The 24,797-nt window shown below is 37.0% G+C and overlaps 1 protein-coding gene and 1 pseudogene across 5 annotated transcripts in view; both read right to left on the reverse strand.

The window, feature by feature from the left end:
* LIN9 (lin-9 DREAM MuvB core complex component) overlaps positions 1-24,797 on the reverse strand; it is a 103,301-nt gene that overhangs the window by 45,783 nt on the left and 32,721 nt on the right. The window lies entirely within an intron of this gene.
* LOC309644489 (small ribosomal subunit protein bS21m pseudogene) lies at positions 20,721-21,580 on the reverse strand (annotated as a pseudogene). Its single transcript has one exon. The product of its transcript is annotated as a small ribosomal subunit protein bS21m pseudogene (transcript).

Consider the following 24,797-nt stretch of genomic DNA (forward strand, 5'->3'; position numbering starts at 1 on the left):
TCATAGAGTCAAATAGGTTGAAAGTAAAAGGATGGAAAAAGATTTACCACAGTAACAACAGAGTACTGGAATGGCTATATTAATGAAAATTTAAAATAAGGGATACTACTGGAAACAAAGAGGGACATTTCATAATGATAACAGGGTCAATGTATCAGGAAAATATGACAAATATAAATATATATGCACCTTAACAGAGCACCAAAATACCTGAAGCAAAATCTGATGAAATGGTAGAGTTCAACAATTTTAGTTAGAGATTTTAATATTCATCTTTCAGTAATTGATACAACAATAAAACAGAAAATCAATAAGAATATGGAAGACATGTACAACACTATCAACCGATTTGACCTAACTAACATATACACAATGCTCAACCCAACAGCAAAATACAATCTTTTGAAACATACATGGGGCATTCTCTAAGACAGACCAAATGCTAGTTCATAAAACAAGTCTCAACAACTTTAAAAGAAGTAAAATCATACAAAGTACTTTCTCCAACCGCAACAAAATGAAACCAGAAATCAGTGAGTCTTCACCAAGCAGGCTTGGTCATGCAAAATAAACTGAGAGAATACTTATAATATGAAAAGTATAAGAACTCAAATATAATTTGGAGGGAGGACCATCTTATGTTCTGGCATATACTGTATACTTACATACATCAAACTTTAGAGGGAGATTCATAAAACTTTAGGGGAAACTCACTTTCTACACTTCTGTGTTCTTTTCTTCTTTTTTTTTTGAGAATGCATTGCCTTTATAAATCAAGAAAAGAAGATATTTCCATATTTTTATATGGATGTCATTTATGACCCTCTACCACAGATCTATACTTGAAGTCAGGCTCCCCTATTATTACAGGAGTATCTATCTGTTCAAGTGATGGCTAAATTCTATCCAGTTTTACTTAACTGGCTCAAAGACTTCTAAAAATACTTAAACTTTTGTCTCTAAGGCAGCCCTCTTCTTAACAGCCATTTCCAGATTACTGGTGTTGACAATGCAAAGCTAAAAAAACAAAAACAAAAGCAGCAACCTAAGTTAGTATACATGGTCACTAAGGGATGAAAAGCAGATTCTCGGTCAGAATGCCAAGTTCAGGAAAGTAAGAAAAAAATGCTGTTGTGGTTATCAGCATTAACCTAAGGCTTTGAGAATATTTTATAATAAACAAATTTCAAAAACATCCTTTCGGTAGGGTAAATCCTATTAATCCATAAATCCTATTAGCCAATTATCTCAGGACAATGTCCATTTACACCTGTTATCCTACTTCAGTTATTAACAGCACCTCCTCTTCTACTTTCAGAAGATGCTTATTTGGGTGATAAATTATATGGTCACTCTACTTCTTTGACCGTTTATAAGGTCAAATACGCAATGCAAAAAAAAGAAACAATTTTTCAAGCACAACAGAAGGTTTGCTGGGAATCTGGTGAACATACCTAATGGCATCCAAAAATCCAAGTTTAGAAAGTAATTTCATTATAAACAAACATCAAGGGACAACTTTAAATATTATTGGTCAGAGCCTCAGTTTTGGGCCAGGATTCAGAATTTGGGTTAACCAGCAGCTGTCAAATCTTAACTCTACATTTACTTCTATAAATCATATCTTCCAAATCACATCTTCCACATCATCCTTGATGACTTCCTTTCCCATAATCCTTTGATTTAGATAAACTACATACTACATTACTTTTAGGACAGTTCTGAATTTTACAATTTCTTAACAAACCAATGATTTTAAAATCTCTTTTTATACCCTGACTTCTCTGACTACACAGAGTTCTAGAACTATTCAGAGCAACGGACACCTGATGAACGACTTCCTGTACAATGTGGTTAAAGTATCATGTCCAGACGTTTCCCCAAGACTTTTCCACTATTCATATTTTCCATCATTTTGGTGTTTGTCAAAATTCTTGTGTTCTTAACTCTGTAACTAAGAATCACTTGGTGTCACTTTTTACCTGTCTTCTTTGCGCCTACTGCAAAATCTTTAATATAGTTACTTTAAAAATTTCTTTGTTGTTGTTATTGAGGAAAAGTCTACTACCCCTTCTTTACTAAAAAATTTCTTCCCAGCAAGGAATGTGGAATTTTGTTTGTTTATATACTTTTCTAGGTAAAATTTACATACAGTAAAATGAAAATGCAAGTGTATAATTCTATAAGTTTTGACAAATGAAATCATCCATCTTTAAAGTCACGGAATATTCTTATTATCCCAGAAAGTTCCCCCTTCCTAGGCAATCCTTTCTTCAGGAGCAACCTCTTTTCTGATGATATTTTTCTACCATAAATTAATTTTGCCTATTCTACAACTTCATATAAATGGAACCATACAATATGCATTCTTTAGTTTTCAGCTTCTTTTTTTTTTTTTTTTTAAAGTTTTTTTTTTTTCCCTTTCACCTGAATTCCTCTCCCCCTATTGATTTTTTTATTTTATTTTTTAAATTTTATGGCTGTGTTGGGTCTTCGTTTCTGTGTGAGAGCTTTCTCTAGTTGTGGCAAGCGGGGGCCACTCTTCATCGCGGTGCGCAGGCCTCTCACCATCGCGGCCTCTCTTGTTGCGGAGCACAGGCTCCAGACGCGCAGGCTCAGTAGTTGTGGCTCACGGCCCCAGTTGCTCCGCGGCATGTGGGATCTTCCCAGACCAGGGCTCGAACCCGTGTCCCCTGCATTGGCAGGCAGATTCTCAACCACTGCGCCACCAGGGAAGCCCTAGTTTTCAGCTTCTTTTGCTCGTCATACCGTCTGAAGTTAATCTATATGTCAGTAGTTAGCTCCTTTTTATTGTCAATTTGTATTCCACTGTAAGAAAATATCATGTTATGTTTATCCATTCGCCTGTTGTTGGGTTGATTCCAGATTTTGACTATAAGGTTAAAACAAAGATGCCATAAACATTCTTGTACATATCCTTCTGTGAACAGCAATTTTCGTTTCTCTTACTTAAATACCTTGGAGCAGAACTGCTGGATCACAGGACAGACATAAGTTTAATTTTATTAAAAATTGTCATGCTTTACTCCAAAGTGGTATACCATCCTATCAACAATGTATATGAATTATAGTAGCTCCACATCCTTGCCAACATTTAATGTTATCAGTAGTTTCAATTTTAGCCATTCTGGTGTGTGTAGTGGTATTTCATTATGATTTTAATTTGCACTTCCTTGATGACTACTGATGTTGAGTGTTTTTTCACGTGCTTATTGGCCATTCATACATCTTCCTCTGGGAAGTCTCTACTCAAGTGTTTTGTCTATTTTTTGAATTGTATTACTTATGTTTTTATTACTAAATAATAGAGTTCTTTATGTTTTCTAGATATAGTCCCTTTTCAGATATATGATTTGGAAATATTTTTTTCCCAGTATAGGGCTTGCCTATTTATTTTCTTAATGTTGGCTTTTAGTGGGCAGAAGTTTTAAATCTAAGTTAAACCTAAAAATCACCTTTATTTTTCTTTTTTGATAATTACTTTTTTGCCAGATCCAAGAAATCTCTGCCTACTTACAGATCACAAGATATTTCCCTGTGTTTACTTACAGAAGCTTTATAGTTTTGGCTTTTATGTTTAGCCCTTTGGTCCATCTTAGATTAAGTTTTTTGTATAGCATGAGGAAAGGTCAAGGTTCATTTTATTTCCATATATATACCTAGCTGATCAATCATTATTTATTGAAATGCCCTTCCTTTCCATTGAAATGCTTTGGTACCCTCAGAAAGTCAACTGGACATATGTGTGGATCTATTTCTGGATTAAACTATCCTTCCCATTTTCACAGACATTAGAATAAGCACAACAATTTCAAAAAAAAAAAAAAAAAAAAAAAGAAAAGAAAAGAAAAAGAAAAAGAAAAGGCCTGCTGTGATTTAGACTGTTGACCTCTAAGATCAGTCTTGGCAGAACTGACATTTTTAACAATACTGAGTTTTCCAATCCATGACATGTTTTCTCTCTCTAATTATTTAGGTTTTCTATGCTATTGTCAATAGTGTCATTTTTTTAAAATGTCATTGTCCAGTTGTTGCCTTATTATACAGAAATACAACTAATTTTCATATTGATTTTATATCCAAAGACCTTGCAAAAAAATTCATCTTATTAATTCTAGTCCTTGATTTGTGGATTCCTTAGGATTTTCATATGGGTAATCATGTCATCTGTGAAAAGAGACAGTTTTACTTCTTCCAAACTTTATGATTTCTATTTTTTTTCTTGGATTATTTCACTGTATCTAGCAGAATACTGCATACAGATTGTAACTGTATCCTTGCATTGTTCCCCATCTTAGTGGCAAAGCATTCAAAATTTCACCATTAAGTATGTAGTTGCACATAGATTTTTTTCATATATTAACTTTGTCAGGTTGAGGAAGTTCCCTTTTATTTCTAGTTTGTTGAGAGTTTTATCATGAGTGGGCATTAATACTGTCAAATGATTTTTTGTTATCTATTGATAGGACCATGTGGTTTTTCCACTTTATGCTACTAAATATGGGGAATTACATTAGTTGATTTTTAAAAACAGACTTTCTTTTTAGGAGCAGTTTTAAACACACAGCAAAATTTAGAGGAAAGTACAGAGTTCCCATACATGCCCTACCTTTACTCTCCCTAAGAGCTTCCCCTACTATCAACCCATATAGCTCCTCCCTGACACACCCAACAGGCTCTCCCACTATCAACATCCCACACCAGAGTGGTACATTTTGTTAGCTGATGAACCTACACTGAAACATTATTATCACCCAAAGTTTATAGTTTACATTAGGGTTCACTCTTGGTGTTGCACATTATATAAGTTTTGACAAACGTATAAGGGCATATACCTGCCCATCATTACAGTATCATTCAGAGCAGTCTCACTGCCCTAAAAAACCTCTGTGCTCCACTTATTAATCCCTCTTCCCACTAGCCCCTGGTAATAACTCATCTTTCAACTGTCTCCATAGTTTTACCTTTTCTAAAATATCATACAGTTGGAATCATTCAGTATGTAACCTTTTCAGATTGGATTCATTCACCTAGTAATATGCACTTCAGGTTCCTCCATCTCTTTTCATGGAATTTTGTTATTATTATTTTTAGGCCATGCCACACAGCTTGTGGGATCTTAGTTCCACAACCAGGGTTCGAACCCAGGCCCCCGGCAGTGGAAGCGCATTGTACTAACTACTGGACCACCAGGGAATTCCCTCTCATTTCATTTTAGCTTCAAATAATATTCCATGTCTGGATGTATTAGTTTATTCATCTAATGAAGGACATAGTGGTTCCTTCCAACTTTTGGCAACTATGAATAAAGCTGCTATAAACATCCATGTGCAGGTTTCTGTGTAGAAATAAGTTTTGAACTCATTTGGGTAAACACCAAGGAGTGTGACTGCTGGACTGTGTGGTAAGAATATGTTTAATTTTGTAAAAAATTGCCAAACTGTTTTCCAAAGTGGCCGTACCATCTTGCATTCCCACCAGTAATAAATAAGTTCCTGTGCTCCACATTCTCGTTTGGTGTTGTCAAGTTCTTGATTTTGGCTATTCTAATAGGTGTATAATGGTATTTCATTGTTTTAATTTGCATTTCTCTGATGACATATGATGTGGCATATCTTTTCATGTGCCTATTTGCCATTTGTATATCTTTTCTTTTTTAAAAAATTGAGGTGACATTAATTTACAAGATCACATAAGTTTCAGGTGTACAACATTATATTTTGACTTCTATATATATTACAGCATGCTCACCACCAAAAGTTTAGTTTCCATCCGTCACCATACAACAGACGCCCTTTACTCATTTTGCCCTTCTCCCAACTCCTTCCCCTCTGGTAACCATACTACTCTGTTCTCTGTATTTATGTTTGTTTTCATTTTGTTTATTAATATTCTACATACGAGTGAAATCATATGGTATTTGTCTTTCTCTGTCTGACTTATTTCACTTTGCATAATACCCTCAAGATCCATCCATATTCTCACAAATGGCAAGATTTCATTTTTTCATGGCTGAGTAGTATTCCACTGTATATTATATACACACACACACCACATCTTTATCCATTTATCCAACAATGGGCACTTAGGTTGTTTCCATATCTTGGCTATTATAAATAATGCTGTGATGAACATAGGGGTGTATGTAACTTTTTGATTTAATGTTTTTGTATTCTTTGAATAAATACTCAAAAGTTAAATAGCTGGATCATATGATAGTTCTTTTTTGTGTGTGTGTTATAGTTCTATTCTTAATTTTTTCAGGAATCTCTGTACTTTTTGCCATAGTGGCTGCACCAATTTATATTCCCACTAACAGTATGAGAGTATATCTTCTTTGGTGAGGTACCTGGTCAGATCTTTTCTCCATTTTTTAATCAGGTTGTTAGCTTTCCTATTATTAAGGTTTTTTTTAAAATCCTATTATTAAGTTTTAAGAGTCCTTTGCATATTCTGTATAACAGTCCTTTATCAGATATGTCCTTTGCATATATTTTGCCCCAGTCTATGGCTTCTCTTCTCATTCTCTTGACATTTATTATTTTTTCAATTATTTTGTTGTAGTAAAATACACTAAAAAGTTATCATCTTAACCATTCTTAAGTGTAGAGTTCAGTGGTATTAAATATTAATAATGTTGTTCAATCATCACTCATATCTATAACCCTTTTCATCTTGTAAAACTGAAACTCTACACCCATTACAGTAACTCCCCATTCATCCCTCCCCCACAGCCCCTGGCAACCACCATTCTACTTTCTGTCTCTACAATTGTTGACTATTGTAAGCAGCTCATATAAGTGGAATCATAGGGTACTTGCTTTTTTTCTGACATTTCACTTATCAATGCCCTCAAGATTCATCCATGTTGTTGCAAATGGTAGGATTTTCTCCTTTTTTATGGCCAAATAATATTCCATTGTATATACAGTTGACCCTTAAACAGCACAAGTTTGAACTTCAGGGGTCCACTTATACACAAATTTTTTTCAGTTGTAAATACTGCTGTACTGCATGATCCATGGTTGGTTGAACCTGAAGATATGTAACTGCAGATACGGAGGGCTGAGTGTTTGTGAAATGTAGACTGCACGGGAGATCAGCACACCTACTCCCCGCATTGTTCAAGGGTCAACTGTATACACCATATTTTCTTTCTCCATTCATCTGTCAGTGGACACTTAGGCTGTTTCCATGTCTTAGTTATTGTAAATAATGCTGCAACGAACATGGGGGTGCATGTATCTTATGGAGATAGTGAGTTTGTTTCCTTTGGATAAACACCCAGAAGTGGAATTGCTGGATCATGTGGTACTTCTATGTTTAATATTTTGAGGAACTTCCTTACTGTTTTACATAGTGGCTGCACTGATTTACATTTCCACTACCAATCCACAAGGGTTCTCTTTTCTCCACATGCTTCCCAACACTTGTTATTGCTTGCCTTTTTGATAATAGCCATTCTAACAGGTGTGAGGTGCCATCTCACTGTGGCATTCCCCTGATGATTAGTGATGTTGAGCATCTTTTCATGTACATGTTCGCAATCTATGTGTCATGTTTGGAAAAATGTCTATTCAGCTCCTCTGCCCATTTTCTAATCAGTTCGTCTTTTTGTTGTTGAGTTGTATGAGTTCCTTACATATTTTGAATATTAACTTCTTATCAGATATATGATTTGCAAATCTTTTCTCCCATTCTGTAGGCTGCCTTTTTATTTTGTTGATTGTTTCTTTGGCTGTGTAGAAGCTTTTTATAGTTTGATGTAGTCCTACTTGCTGATTGTTGCTTCTATTCCTTTGTTTTTGGTGTCATCTCCAAAAAACAAAAAAAAATCATTGTTAAGACCAATGTCAAGGAGCTTTTCCTCTGTGTTTTCTTCTAGTAATTTAATAGTTTCAGGTCTTACATTTAAGACTTTAATCCACTTTGAGTTAATTTTTGTGAGAGGTGTAAGATAGGAGGCCAGTTTTATTCTTCTGCATGTGAATATCTAGTTTTCCCAAGACCATTTATCGAAGAGACTGTCTTTTCCCCATGGAGTATTCTTGGTTGCCTTGTCAAATATCAGTTGACCATATATTTATGGGTTTTTTTGGGGGGGGTTCAGTTCTGTTCCATTGGTTTATGTGTCTATTTTATGCCAGTCCTATACTATTTTGATTACTATAGCTTTGTGATATAGCTTGAAATCATGACATTTGAGTGTTCCAACTTTGTTCCTCTTTCTCAAGATTGCCTTGGGTTAGTCAGGTCTTTTGTGGTACCACATAAATTTTAGGACTGATTGTTCTATATCTGTAAAAAATGCCGCTGGAATTTTCATAGGGATTTCACTGAATCTATAGATGGCTTTAGGAAGTATGAACTGTTTAAAACAATATTAAGTTTTCCAATCCATGAACATGGGATATCTTTCCTTTTATTTTTGCCTTCTTCAATTTCTTTCATCAATGTCTTGTAATTTTCAGTGTACAGATGTTTTACCTCCATGGTTAAAATTATTCCTAAGTGTTCCATTGCTTTTGGAGCCATAATGAATGAGACTGTTTCCTTATTTTCTTTTTCAGATATTTCGTCTTTAGTGTATAGAAACACAACCGATTATTGTATGTTGGTTTTGTATCCTGGCTTTACTGAATTCATTTACCAGTTCTTATAGTTTTTTGTAGAGTCTTTAGGGTCTTCTCTATATAAGTTCATGTCATCTGAAAACAGAGATTATTTTACTTCTTCCTTTTGGATTTGACACCTTCTTTTTCCTTGCCTGACTGCTCTGGTTTGGACTTCCAGCACTATATTGTCACACTTGTCTTGTTCTTGATCTTTAGAGAAGGAGCTTTCACTCTTTCCCTGTTGAGTATGATGTTAGCTGTGGGCTTGTTCTTTAGCTTCTTAAGGTAAAAATAGAAATTTAAACCTTTTTAAAATGTATATAAGCATCTTCTTCTGATGTAAGTATTTAAAAATGTAAAAGTTTCCTCTATAAACTTCTTTAGCTGCACCCCACAAATATTTATATTTGGTATATTTATTATCTTTCAATTTAAAATATTTGCGATTTTCCCTTGAGATTTTCTCCTTTTACTTATGAATTATTTAAAGTATGATGTTTCATTCCCAAATACTTGGATGTTTTCAGAGATCTTACTGTTTCAATTTCTGATTCAATCCTGTTGTGCTAAGAGAAATTCTGTACACTGTATATGATTTCAACCTTTCAAAATTTATTGACATGTGTTAATAGGCCAGCATATGATTCATCTTGACAAACAAAGCCTTAGCATGTGCAAAGATTATATATTCTGCAGTTTTGGGGTACACTGTTCTAAAAAATATCAATTAGATATCATGATTGGTAGTGCTATTCTTTTTTTTAAAATTTATTTATTTTATTTTTGGCTGCATTGGGTCTTCATTGCTGCATGCGGGCTTTCTCTAGTTGCAGTGAGCGGGGGCTACTCTTCATTGCGGTGCGCGGCCTTCTCACTGCAGCGGCTTCTCTTGTTGCAGAGCACAGGGTCTAGGCATGCGGGCTTCAGTAGTTGTGGCTCGCGGGTTCTAGAGTGCAAGCTCAGTAGTTGTGGCACGGGCTTAGTTGCTCTGCAGCACGTAGGATCTTCGCAGACCAGGGCTCGAACCCATGTCCCCTGCATTGGCAGGCAGATTCTTAACCACTGAGCTACCAGGGAACCCCAGTAGTGCTATTCTAATTCTCTACAGTTGTACTGATTTTTTTTTTTCCTGTTCTCAATTACTGGTAGAGAGTTGTTAAAATCTACAACTATAATTGTCGACCTGTATATTTCTTCCTTTAGTTGTCTTACTTTTTGCTTTAAGTATTTTGAACTTCTGTTATTAGGGGCCTACTAATAAATATATATTAGGATTTGTTGTGTTCTTCTAATGAAGTGCTCTTTCGATCATTATCAAGTATCTCCTCTCTCTGGTAATACTCTTTGTCTTGAAATCTATTTCGTCTAATGTTAACATAGCCACTTCAACTTCCTATTGTTAATATTTGGTTGGCATATCTTTTTCATTCTTTTGCTTTTAACCTGTCTGTGATTTTTATATTTCAAGTACAACTCTTGAAGACAGCACATACAGTTGACCCTTTAACAACATGGAGGTTAGGAGTGGTGATATCCCCTGAGCAGTTGAAAATCTGTGTATAACTTTTAACTCAAGAGTATAACCCAAAACTTAACTATTAATAGCCTACTGTTGACTGCAAGCCTTACAGATAACATAAATGGCAATTAACACATATTTTGTATGTTATATGTACTATACACCGTATTCTTACAATAAAGTAAGCTAGGGATAAAAGAAAGTTATTAAGAAAATCATAAAGAAGAGAAAATACATTTATAGTATTGTATATTTTTATCAATACCATAAGTTTACATCATCTGTTTACAAGATGAATCATGTCTCAGTACCTACATCAATATTGTCTTATATGATATTACAAAATGCTTTACATGTTGTGCCTATTACTAAAACTAGACATCAAAAAAAGAAAAGATAATGTGAAAAAGAAATTCATCTTTATTTACAGGTACAATGATTCATGCATTGATAATGAAGAAAAAGCAACACAAATTGCTTTATAGTAGTCTAGTGTAATCAGTATGATGGCTTCATGGTAGCCTGGCATATACATTAATGAATGAATCATTATAAAAATTTTATGGCATACAGTTTTACTGTCATATTCATAATACAGTATTAAAACACTTTCATTTTTAAAAAATTGAGGTATAGTTGAATTACAATATTATATTAGTTTCAGGTATACAACATAGTGATTCAAAATTTTATAGCTTATACTTCATTTAAATTTATCACAAAATACTGGCTATATTCACTGTGCTGTACAATACATCCACGTAGCTTATTTATTTTATACTTAGTAGTTTGTACCTCTTAATCACTTACCCCTATCTTTCCCCTCCCCTACCCCGCTCCTCACTGGTAACCACTAGTTTGTTCTCTACATCTGTGAGTCTGTTTCTGTTTAATTAGCAACATAGGTTACTTCCATATCCTGGTTATTGTAAATAATGCTGCTGTGAACATTGGGTTGCATGTATCTTTTCAAATTAGAGTTTTCATCTTTTCTGGATATACACCCAGGAATGGAATTGATGGATCATACGGTAGTTCTGTTTTTACTTTTTTGAGGCACCTCCATACTGCTTTCCACAGTGGATACACCAACTTACATTCCTGCCAGCAGTGTACAAGCACTCCCTTTTCTCCACGTCCTTACCAACATTTGTTAATGGTGGTCTTTCTGATGACAGTCATTCTGACAGGTGTGAGGTGATATCTCATTGTGGTTTTGATTTGCATTTCTCTGATGATTAGTGATGTTGGGTATCTTTTCATGTGCCTGTTGGCCATCTGTATGTTGTATATCTTCTTTGGAAAAATATCTATTCAGGTCTTCTGCCCTTTTTTTTTTTTTTTTTAAACTTTGGGTACTGGCACAAAAACAGAAATATAGATCAATGGAACAGGATAGAAAGCCCAGAGATAAACCCATGCACATATGGTCACCTTATCTTTGATAAAGGAGGCAAGCATATACAGTGGAGAAAAGACAGCCTCTTCAATAAGTGGTGCTGGGAAAATTGGACAGGTACATGTAAAAGTATGAAATTAGAACACTCCCTGATACCATACACAAAAATAAACTCAAAATGGATTAAAGACCTAAGTGTAAGGCCAGACACTATCAAACTCTTAGAGGAAAACATACGCAGAACACTCTATGACATAAATCACAGCAAGATCCTTTTTAACCCAGCTCCTAGAGAAATGGAAATAAAAACACAAATAAACAAATGGGACCTAATGAAACTTAAAAGCTTTTGCACAGCAAAGGAAACCATAAACAAGACCAAAAGACAACCCTCAGAATGGGAGAAAATATTTGCAAATGAAGCAACTGACAAAGGATTAATCTCCAAGATTTACAAGCAGCTCATGCAGCTCAATAACAAAAAAACAAACAACCCAATACAAAAATGGGCAGAAGACCTAAATAGACATTTCTCCAAAGAAGATATACAGATTGCCAACAGACACATGAAAGAATGCTCAACATCATTAATCATTAGAGAAATGCAAATCAAAACTACAATGAGATATCATCTCACACCGGTCAGAATGGCCATCATCAAAAAATCTAGAAACAATAAATGCTGGAGAGGGTGTGGAGAAAAGGGAACACTCTTGCACTGTTGGTGGGAATGTAAATTGATACAGCCACTATGGAGAACACTATGGAGGTTCCTTCAAAAACTAAAAATAGAACTACCATACGACCCAGCAATCCCACTACTGGGCATATACCCTGAGAAAACCATAATTCAGGAACAGTCATGTACCAAAATGTTCATTGCAGCTCTATTTACAATAGCCAGGACATGGAAGCAACCTAAGTGTCCATCATCAGATGAATGGATAAAGAAGATGTGGCACATATATACAATGGAATATTACTCAGCCATAAAAAGAAATGAAATGGAGGTATTTGTAGTGAGGTGGATGGAGTTAGAGTCTGTCATACAGAGTGAAGTAAGTCAGAAAGAGAAAAACAAATACAGTATGCTAACACATATATATGGAATCTAAGGAAAAAAAAAAAAGGTCATGAAGAACCTAGTGGCAAGACGGGAATAAAGACACAGACCTACTAGAGAATGGACTTGAGGATATGGGGAGGGGGAGGGGTAACATGTGACAGGGTGAGAGAGTGGCATGGACATATATACACTACCAAATGTAAAATAGATAGCTAGTGGGAAGCAGCCGCACAGCACAGGGAGATCAACTCGGTGCTTTGTGACCACCTAGAGGGGTGGGATAGGGAGGGTGGGAGGGAGGGAGATGCAAGAGGGAAGAGATATGGGAACATATGTATATGTATATGTATAACTGATTCACTTTGTTATAAAGCAGAAACTAACACATCATTGTAAAGCAATTATACTCCAATAAAGATGTTAAAAAAAAAACTTTGGGTTTATTTATGGCTGTGTTGGGTCTTCGTTTCTGTGCGAGGGCTTTCTCTAGTTGCGGCAAGTGGAGGCCACTCTTCATCGCGGTGCGTGGGCCTCTCATTATCGCGGCCTCTCTTGTTGTGGAGCACAGGCTCCAGACGCGCAGGCTCAGTAATTGTGGCTCACGGGCCTAGTTGCTCCACGGCATGTGGGATCTTCCCAGACCAGGGCTCGAACCCGTGTCCCCTGCATTGGCAGGCAGATTCTCAACCACTGCGCCACCAGGGAAGCCCTACCCATTTTTTTTAATCAGGTAGTTTTTTCAATATTGAGTTGTATGAACTATTTATATATTTTGGATATTAACCCCTTATCAGTCATATCATTTGAAAATATTTTCTCCCATTCAGTAGGTTGTCTTTTCATTTTGCCAATGGTTTCCTTTGTTGGGCAAAAGCTTTTAAGTTTAATTAGGTCTCATTTGTTTATTTTTGCTTGCTTCCTTTGCCTTAGGAGACAGATCCAAAGAAATATGGCTATGATTTATAACAAATTGTGTCCTGCCTATGTTTTCTTTTTTTTAAAAGTAGTTTAATTTGGGGCTTCCCTGGTGGCGCAGTGGTTGAGAATCTGCCTGCCAATGCAGGGGACACGGGTTCGAGCCCTGCTCTGGGAAGATCCCACATGTCGCGGAGCAACTAGGCCTGTGAGCCACAATTACTGAGCCTGTGCGTCTGGAGCCTGTGCTCCGCAACAAGAGAGGCCGCCATAATGAGAGGCCCGCGCACCGCGATGAAGAGTAGCCCCCGCTTGCCGCAACTAGAGAAAGCCCTTGCACAGAAACGAAGACCCAACACAGCCATAAGTAAATAAATAAATAAAAATTAAAAAAAAAAACAAAGAAATAGCGCATGAGGAATCTATTTTTTAAAAAAGTAGTTTAATTTATTTAAAACTTCATTTTTAAATTTATTTATTTATTTATTTTTGGATAGTTACAGAAGTCAAGGGATCTCGACTTTTTTTTTTATAAATTTATTTATTTTTGGCTGTGTTGGGTCTTCGTTTCTGTGCGAGGGCTTTCTCCAGTTGCGGTGAGTGGGGGCCACTCTTCATCGTGGTGCGCGGGCCTCTCACTGTTGCGGCCTCTCCCATTGCGGAGCACAGGCTCCAGACGCGCAGGCTCAGTAGTTGTGGCTCACGGGTTTAGTTGCTCCGCAGCATGTGGGATCTTCCCAGACCAGGGCTCGAACCCGTGTCCCCTGCATTGGCAGGCAGATTCTTACCCACTGCACCACCAGGGAAGCCCGGGGTCTCGACTTTTTTTTTTCGCTGCGTGGCATGTGGGATCCTAGTTCTGTGACCCGAGATCAAACCTGCACCACCTGCACTGGAAGCAGGGAGTCCTAACCACTAGACCACCAGGGAAGTCCCTGCCTATGTTTTCTTCTAGGAGTTTTTTGGTTTCCGGTCTTACATTTAAGTCTTTAAACCATTTTGAGTTTATTTCTGTATGTGGTGTGAGAAAATGTTCTAATTTCATTCTTTTACATGTAGCTGTCCAGTTTTCCCAGCACCACTTATTGAAGAAACTCACTTATTGAAGAAACAGTCTTTTCTCCACTGTATATTCTTGCCTCCTTTGTTGTAGATTAATCGACCATAAGTGTGTCAGTTTATTTCTGGGCTCTCTAGTCTGTTCCATTAATCTATGTGTCTGTTTTTTTGCCAGTATCATACTGCTGTGATTACTGTAGCTTTGCAGTATACTCTGAAATCAGGAGTGTGATACCTCTGTTCTGTTCTTCTTTCTCAAGATTGTTTTGGCTATTCAGGGTCTTTTGTGTTTCCATACAAATTTTAAAATGATTTGTTCTAGTTCTGTGAAAAATGCCATTGGTATTTTGATAGGGATGGATTGAATCTGTAGATTATCTTGGGTAGTATGGTCATTTTAACAATATTAATTCTTCCAATCCAATAACATGGTATATCTTTCCATCTGTTTGTCTCATCTTCGATTTCTTTCATCAGCGTCTTATAGTTTTTGGAGTACATATCTTTTACCTCCTAGGTTAGATTTATTCCTAGGTATTTTATTCTTTTTGATACAATTGTAAATGGGATTGTTTCATTAATTTCTCTTTCTGATAGTTCAGTGTCAATGTATAGAAATGCAATAGATTTCTGTATGTTAATTTTGTATCTTATAACTTTACTGAATTCATTGATGAGCTCTAGTAGTTTTTTGGTGGTGTCTTCAGGATTTTCTATGTATTGTATCATGTCATCTGTAGACAGTGACACAGCAACAGTTTCACTTCTTCCTTTCCAATTTGGGTTATATTATTTCTTTTTCTTGTCTGATTGCTGTGGCCAGGACTTCCAATATTATGTTGAATAAAAGTGGCGAGAGTGGGCATCTTTGTCTTGTCCCTGATCTTAGAGAAAATGCTTTCAGCTTTCCATTGTTGAATATGATGTTAGTTGTGAGCTTATCATATATGGTCTTTATTATGTTGAGGTATGTTCCTTCTATACCCACTTTGTGAAGAGTTTTTATCATAAATGAATGTTGAATTTTGTCAAAAGCTTTTTCTGCATCTATGTAGATGACTGTATGATTTTTTATTCTTTAATTTATTAATGTGGTGTATCACATTGATTAATTTGTGGTTATTGAACCGTCCTTGCATCAACTGGGATAAATCCCACTTGATTATGATGTATTATCCTTTTAATGTATTGTTAGATTTGATTGTTAATATTTTGTTGAGGATTTTTACATCTATGTTCATTAGTGATATTGGCCTGTAATTTTCTATTTTTGTGGTATCTTTGTCTGGTTTTGGTATCTGGGTGATGGTGGCCTTGTAGAATGAGTCTGGAAGTCTTCTTTTCTCTGCAATTTTTTGGAATAGTTTGAGAAGGATAGGTGTTAACTCTTCTCTAAATGTTTGGCAGAATTCACATATAAAGTCATCCAGTCCTGAGCTTTTGTTTGTTGGGAGGTTGGGGGTTTTTTTGTTTTGTTTTGCTTTAAATTACTGACTCAATTTCATCACTGGTAACTGGTCTGTTCATATTTCCTATTTCTTCCTGGTTTGGTCTTGGGAGATTGTACAGTTCTAGGAATTTGTCCATTTTTTTCTAGGTTGTCCATTTTTTTGGCATATAGTTGTTTGTAGTATTCTTTTATGATCCTCCAGTGTCAGTTCTGACTTCTCCTTCTTTCTGGCCCTCTTTTTTTCTGGGGGAGTCTGACTAAAGGTTTATCAATTTTGTTTATCTTTTCAAAGAACCAGCTCTTAGTTTCATTAATATTTTCTTTTTTAAGTCTCTATTCCATCTATTTCTGCTTTGGTCTTTATGATTTCTTTCCTTCTAATAACTTTGGATTTTGTTTGTTCTTTTTGAGTTCCTTTAGGTGTAAGGTTAGGTTATTTATTTGAGATTTTTCTTGTTTCCTGAGGTTGGTTAGCATCACTATAAACTTCTCTCTTAGAACTGCTTTTGCTACAACCCATAGATTTTGGATTGTTATATTTTTGTTTTCACTTGTCTCCAGGTATCTTTTGATTTCTTCTTTGGTTTCTTCAGTGTTCCATTGGTTGTCCTTGCTCCATGGGGAGAACCCCTATAATCGTAATTATTCTCATTTGTGGGTTGCCCAGCCTTGGGGTATGTATAATGATTATAAAGCAACTCCACCCCTCTTACCCATCTCACTGATTCCTTCTGGTAGATTCCAGTCTTTCTCATCAACAGTTGTTCTGTAAATAGTTGTAATTCTGGTGTGCCCACGAGAGGAGGTGAGCTCAGGGTCTTCCTTCAATACAAGTCTTTTTATTTTTTTTTGAATTGACGTATAGTTGATTTACAATGTTGTGTTAGTTTCTACTGTACAGGAAAGTGATTCAGTTATACATATATATACATTCTTTTTTTTAAAAAAATTATTAGCACCTTTAATTATTATTTATTTATTTTTTTGGCTGTGTTGGGTCTTCGTTTCTGTGTGAGGGCTTCTTCTAGTTGCGGCAAGCGGGGGCCACTCTTCATCGCGGTGTGCGGGCCTCTCACTATCGTGGCCTCTCTTGTTGCGGAGCACAGGCTCCAGACGTGCAGGCTCAGTAGTTGTGGCTCACGGGCCCAGTTGCTCTGCGGCATGTGGGATCTTCCCAGACCAGGGCTCGAACCCGTGTCCCCTGCACTGGCAGGCAGATTCTCAACCACTGCGCCACCAGGGAAGCCCTATATACATTCTTTTTTATATTCTTTTCCATTATGGTTTATAACAGATATTGAATATAGTTCCTAGTGCTATACAGTGGGACCTTGTTGTTTATCCACTCTACATGTAATAGTTTGCATCTGCTAATCCCAAACTCCCAATCCATCCTTCCCCCAATCCCATCCCCTTGGCAACCACAAGTCTGATCTCTATGTCTGTGAGTCTGTTACTGTTTTGTAGATAGGTTCATTTGTGTCATACTTTAGATTCCACATATAAGTGATATCATATGGTATTTGTCTTTCTCTTTCTGACTTCCCTCACTTAGTATGGTAATCTCTAAGTCCATCCATGTTGCTGCAAATGGCATTATTTCATTCTTTTTTATTGCTGTGTAGTAGTCCATTGTATATATGTACCACATCTTCTTTATCCATTCATCTGTCGATGGACATTTAGGTTGTTTCCTTGGCTATTGTGAATAGTGCTGCTATGAACACAGGGGTGCATGTATCTTTTTGAATTATAGTTTTGTTCAGATATATGCCCTGGAGTGGGACTGTTGGATCAAATGGCAACTCTACTTTTAGTTTTCTGAGGAACCTCCATACTGTTTTCCATAGTGGCTGCACCAACTTACACTCCCACCAACAGTGTAGGAAGGTTCCCTTTTCTCCACACCCTCTACAGCATTTGTTATTTGTAGATTTTTTAATGATGGCCATTCTGACCAGTGTGAGGTGGTACCTCATTGTACTTCTGATTTGCATTTCTCTAATAATTAGCAATGTTGAGCATCTTTTGATGTGCCTGTTGGCCATCTGGATGTCTTCTTTGGAGAAATGTCTATTTAGGTCTTCTGCCCATTTTTCTACTGGGTTGTCTGTTTTTTTGTTGTTGAGTTGTATGGGCTGTTTGAATATTTTGGAAATTAAGCCCTTGTAGGTCGCATCATTTGCAAATATTTTCTCCCATTCTGTAGGTTGTCTTTTTGTTTTGTTTATGGTTTCCTTTGCTGTATAAAAGCTTGTAAGTTTGATGAGGTCCCATTTGCTTATTTTTGCTTTTGTTTCTATTGCCTTGGGAGACTGATTCAATACAAGTCCTGCACACAATATTCCACATGATGAATACTTAGGTCATGATGATGACGACACAAATACATCTCATACAGTTCTTGCCGTGCAGTGATTAGATTTTCACATGAAGACACTCACACACCTACACAATAGATAAGTTTATTAACTGTATGGAATGATGATTATTTACTATCACTAAGTGGAAATGAATCATCATAAAGGTCTTCATCCTCACTATCTTCATGTTGAGTAGGCTGAGGAGAAGAAGGAAGAGAAGTTGCTCTTGCTGTCTCAGGGGTGGCAGAGGTGGAGGAGGTGGAGGAGGTGGAAGGGGAGGGAAGACAGTCAGGCACACTTACTGTGAATTTATGGAAATACATCATAATTTCTACTTGACTTTTTGCTTTTTCATTTCTCTAAAAATGTTTCTACATGGTACCAATCCTTCTTCCACTATTTGCTTTAGTTTCAGTGACCCTATCATAGAAGGGTCTATGCTATAAAAAAAACCAAAAGCAGTCCTGAAACTTGAAAGTCTTCTCCCTGACTGTCTAATGTCAATTTGTTTTCTGACACTGCATCTTCTATGTCTGCTTCTTTATTGGCTGGCACTGATTCAGAAGCACTCATCTCCATCAAGTTGTGTTGTTAATTCCTCTGGTTATGGTGTCCATTAGCTCTTGAAAATATCCGTGTCTTGAAGCCCTTCACCCTCAACCTCTTTTTTTTTTTTCCCCTCCATCTCTATAATCTCTTTCCTTGACTGGCTCTTTCAGGCTTTTCCTATAACAACAGTGACATCTTCAGTGATAGAATCCTTCCAGATTTTCATGATGTTTTCGCTATTAGAGTTCTCTTCCATAGCATTGACAATCCTTTCCACAGAGTACCATGTGTAATGAGCTTTAAAGGTACTTAAGGCTACAGGCTGAATTATAGATGTTTTGTCTGCGGGTAAGTAGACCACTTCAATGCCTTTGGAGTCAAACTCATGGGGTTCTGGGTAGCCAGGGACATTGTCCAATACCAAAAGAACTTTAAAAGGCAGTTCCTTATTGCCAAGGTACTTCCGGACTTCAGGGACAAACCATCAATGGAACTGATCCAGAAAAAGAATTTTTGTTGCCCAGGCCTTCTTGCTGTACAACCAAAAGACGGGCAGCTGGTGTTTATTTTTTCCCTTCAAGGGTCCAAGGTTAGCAGCTTTTTTTTTTTTTAATTTAATTTAATTTTTTATTGAAGTATAGTTGATTTACAATCTTGTGCCAATCTCTGCTGTACAGCAAAGTGACTCAGTTATACACACATAGACATTCTTTTTTTTTAAAAATATATTCTTTTCCATTATGGTTTATCACAGGATATTGAATACAGTTCCCTGTGCTATACAGTAGGACCTTGTTGTTTATGGTTAGCAGCTTTATACATAAGGGCAGTCTTGATCATAAACCTTACTGCATTTGCAAAACAGTAGTTAGCCTATCTCTTTCTGCTTTATTTTTTTATTTTTTAAATTTTTGGCTGCGTTGGGTCTTTGTTGCTGCACAAGGGCTTTCTCTAGTTGCAGCAAGCGGGGGCCATTCTTCATTGCGGTGCGTGGGCTTCTCACTGTGGTGGCTTCTCTTGTTGTGGAGCACGGGCTCTAGGTGTGCGGGCTTCACGAGTTGCAGCATGTGGGCTCCATGGTTGTGGCTCGTGGGCTCTAGAGCGCAGGCTCAGTAGTTGTGGCACACGGGCTTAGCTGCTCCGTGGCATGTGGGATCTTCCCGGACCAGGGATCAAACCTGTGTGCCCTGCATTGGCAGGCAGGTTCTTAACCACTGCTCCACCAGGGAAGTCCACCCTTTCTGCTTTAAATCCTAGTGCTTGCTTTTCTTCCTTACTAACAACGCTTTTTTGTTTTGTTTTGTTTTGTTTTTTGTTTTACCAGAATAGGGCACTTATGTCTGCATTAAAAACCTGTTCAGGTAGATATCCTTTCTCCTCCATGACTTTCTTAATGGCATCTGGGAAGCTGTCTGCTGCCTTTTGGTTGGCAGAAGCTGCTTCTCCTGTCATCCTGACATTTTTTAAGCCAAACCTCTTTTTTTTTTTTATCATTTTAATCATTTAAGTGTACAGTTCAGTGGCATTAAGTACATTCACGTTGTTGTGCAAGTATCACCACTATCCGCCTCCAGAACTTTTTCATCTTCCCAAACTGAAACTCTGCTCTCATTAAACAATAATTTCCCATTCCCCTCCTCCCAACACCAGCCCTTGGCAACCACCATTCTACTCCCAGACTACTTTTGGACTCGGTTTCTCTTTGACGTAATACAAGAAAGTGTCCATTGCTGACTAGTGGGATTGCTTCTATATATGCAGGCCTTCTTGCATATATGTGATTGAGTTTATTGTAAGAAAGGTAAGAGAAAATGGGGTGGGAGAAAGAAAAGAAGTGGAGACAGCTGGATAAGGATTTTCACATGGGGCCTCCTATCCACAGGCCTCAGCAGCCCTGCCATGGATCCGCCCGATTCTTTCGCATCAAGAAGTTGATCCTGCGAGCCATTTCCATGTTGTAGATTCGCCGGCAGGTTTCACAGCTTTCCCTCTGTCGCCGGCGGCAAGGCTTCTCGTAGTATCGCCGTCGCTTTATGTCCTCAATGAGCCCATCCATGGTAAGGATTTTGTTTAGGGTCCTGTATGCACCTTCCACTTTCCCTTCCTGTACCATCACAGTCCTGGCAATGAACTTCAGATGTTTTGCCATGATCTTGGATTTAAGTCTTCAGTCTGCAGGACCCCTCAGCGCCCAGCCGACTGCCAAACCTCTTTTTAAAATTATCAAACCATCCTTTGCTGGCATTAAATTATCCAGCTTTAGGTCCTTCACTCCCTTTTGCTTTGTCGTCATATAAATGACTTTGCTTTTTCTCAAATCATATCGGAGTCCATAGGTATGCCTTTCTTATATCAATCCTGCACCCACATAAAAGCTGTATTTTCATTATGAGATAAAAAGATATTTCAAAAAAGTGCTAGGTATTCATGCCTGCTGGCATAGCTGCAGCTATAGCTTCACCAATTTCCTTTTCTTTTTTCTTTACAATGGTCTTTACACTGTATTCATTTATTTATCTTGAAATAGTGGGCAATCACAGCTGAAGACCTCAATCTACAGTACATATCAAGCAATTCAACTTTTTCTTGTAATGTCATGACTTTTCTCTGCTTCTTAGGAGCAATTCCAGCATCACTATGGCACTTCATATGGGCCCCATGGTTTATGGTCTTCCACTAAACACAATGAAAAATACTTGAGAACTGCAAGAGATCACTTTTTACAATGATATGCAATTTACTGGAGATGAACTGATCACATGGAAATGATTACTGTCACACAGCATTTTTAGCAGATACTCACAACACTTGAGCTCACTGCAACAGCAACGGGAGGTTGCTACAAAATTTTTACAGTAGTACAGTGTATACTACAGTTAATTTTATGAAGCTATGATTCAATATGGCATCTTTATGTTTGCTTGCATTTCTCTCAATGGCAAATGTATGGACTGTGTTTGTGGAAGTAAGGTTTGATAAATTTTACTACCATAAAATATGGTAGTAAATGATAAAATAGACTATGTCTACATATATCTTATGCATTCATGACACATCTAACTTTTAAAATTTTTTCAGTATTTCAAGGCTAAGCAATTCATCTGCAAGTTCTTTCAAGTTGTCACAAATTTCCAAAAAAATTTCCAGTGTGTTTATTGAAAAAAAAAATCCACATATAAATGGACTCACACAATTCAAACCCGTCAAACCCATGTTGTTCAATGGTCAACTGTAGTTGAGTTTGACTTCATTTTTTTTAAAAAAATAAATAAATCCAGTCTGATAAGCTCTACAGTGTAGTGTTTGGTTCACTGACATTTAATGTAATTTTAAAAGGGCTAGATATAAGTCTACCATCTTGCTATTTATTTTCTACTCCTCTGTTCTTTCTTTCCTGTCATCTTTTCACTTAATTGAGTATTTGTTAGTTTGTCAAATTTAATTCCTCTATTGGCTTTTTAGGTATACCTCTTAACACTTTTTAAAAAGTAATTCCTTCAACTGGACAGCCAAATGCAAAAGAAGAAACTAGACCACTACCTCACATCGTATACAAAAATCAACTCAAAATGGACTAAAGACTTGAAAGCAAGACCTCAAACAATAAAACTCCTAGAAATAAACATATGCAGTATGCTCTGTAACAATGATCTTAGCAATATCTTTCTGGATATGTCTCCTCAGGCAAGGGAAACAAAAGCAAAATTGAACAAATGGGATTATATAAAACTAAAAAGTTTCTGCACAGCAAAGGAAACCATCAGCAAAATGAAAAAACAAAATACCAAATGGGAGAAGATATTTGCAAATCATATATCCATTAATTGGCTAATATCCCAAATATATAAAGAACTCATACAACTCAACAACAAAAAGATACACAACCCAATTAAAAAATGGGCAGCAGAGCTGAATAGGTGATTTTCTAAAGAAGACATATAGATGGCCAACAGGCACATGAAAAGATATTCATCGCTAATTGTTAGGGAAATGCAAATCAAAACCACAATGACTCACTATCAAAACAAAACAAAACAAACCCCAAAACAACCCAATCAAAAAATAGGCAGGGGACTTTCCTGGCGCAGTGGTTAAGAGTCCTCCTGCCAATGCAGGGGACACGGGTTCGAGCCCTGGTCCAGGAGGATCCCACATGCCATGGAGCAGCTGGGCCCGTGGGCCACAACTACTAAGCCTGCGCTCTAGAGCCCTTGAGCCACAACTACTGAGCCTGCGTGCCACAACTACTGAAGGCCGCACGCCTAGAACCCATGCTCCGCAACAAGAGAAGGCACCACAATGAGAAGCCCGCGCACCGCAATGAAGAGTAACCCCCACTCGCCGCAACTAGAGAAAGTCCGTGTGCAGCAGCAAAGACCCAAAGCAGCCAAAAATAAATAAATTAAAAAAAAAATAGGCAGGTGATCTAAATAGACATTTCTCCAAGGAAGACATCCAGGTGGCCAACAGGCACATGAAAAGATGCTCAATACTGTTAATTATTAGAGAAATGCAAATCAAAACTATAATGAGGTATCATCTCACATGGGTCAGAATGGCCATCATCAAAAGTCTACAATAAAAAATGCTGGAGAGGGTGTGGAGAAAAGGGAACCCTCATACACTATTGGTGGGAATGTAAATTGGTGTAGCCACTATGGAAAACAGTCCAGAGGTTTCTTTAAAAACAAAAAATAGAGTTATCATATATTCCAGCAACCCCACTCCTGGGTATATATCCAGGAAAGATGAAAACTCTAATTCGAAAAGATACATGCACCCCAATGTTCATAACAGCATTATTTACAATAGCCAGGACATGGAAACAACCCAAGTGCCCAGCAACAGATGATTACTTTAAGAAGATGTGAGATTTTATATATATGTATAAAACACACACACACACACACACACACACACACACAGGAATATTACTGAACCATAAAAAAGAGTAAAATATTTACAACAACATGGATAGAGAATATCATAGTAACTGAAGTAAGTCAGACAGAGAAAGATAAATATTATATGATATTACTTATATGTGGAATCTAAAAAGTAATTCAAATGAATCTATATACCATACAGAAACAGACTCATAGACATAGAAAACAAACTTACAGTTACCAAAGGGGAAAGGGAGGTGTGGGGGTATAAATTAGGAGTATGGGATTAACAAAACTACACATAAAATAGATAAGCAACAAGGATTTACTGTACAGTACAGGGAATTATATTCAATATCTTATAATAACCTATAATGGAAAATAATCTGAAAAAATATATGTATAATTAAATTACTTTCCTATACACCTGAAACTAACACAATATTGTAAATCAACTATACTTCAATTAAAAAAAAAAACCACAGTGAGATATCACCTCACATCTGTTAGAATGGCTATTATCAAAAAGGCAAGAAATAACAAGGGTTGGCAAGGACGGGAGAAAAGGAAACCCTCATACACTGTTGGTGGGAATGTAAATTGGTGCAGCTACTATGAGAAAAAGTGTGGAGATTCCCCCCCAAATTAAGACTAGAACTACCACATGATCTACCTATCCCACTTCTGTGTATTCATCCAAAGAATACGAAAACACTAATTCAAAAAGATATATGCACCCCTATGTTCATAGCAGCATTATTTAGAATAGCCAAGATATGAAAACAGCCTAAGTGCCTATCAATGAATGAATGGATAAAGATATGCTACACACACAGACACACACACGCACTGGAATACTACTCCACGGTAAAAAAAGAGCAGTGATTACCGTAAATGGAATACTACTCAGCCATAAAACAGAGTAGTGATTACCAGAGGGGAAGGGGTGGGACAG

The sequence above is a fragment of the Balaenoptera physalus genome (assembly GCF_965194825.1).
Source record: "Balaenoptera physalus genome assembly, chromosome: 1".
NCBI classification, from domain to species: Eukaryota; Metazoa; Chordata; class Mammalia; order Artiodactyla; family Balaenopteridae; genus Balaenoptera; species Balaenoptera physalus.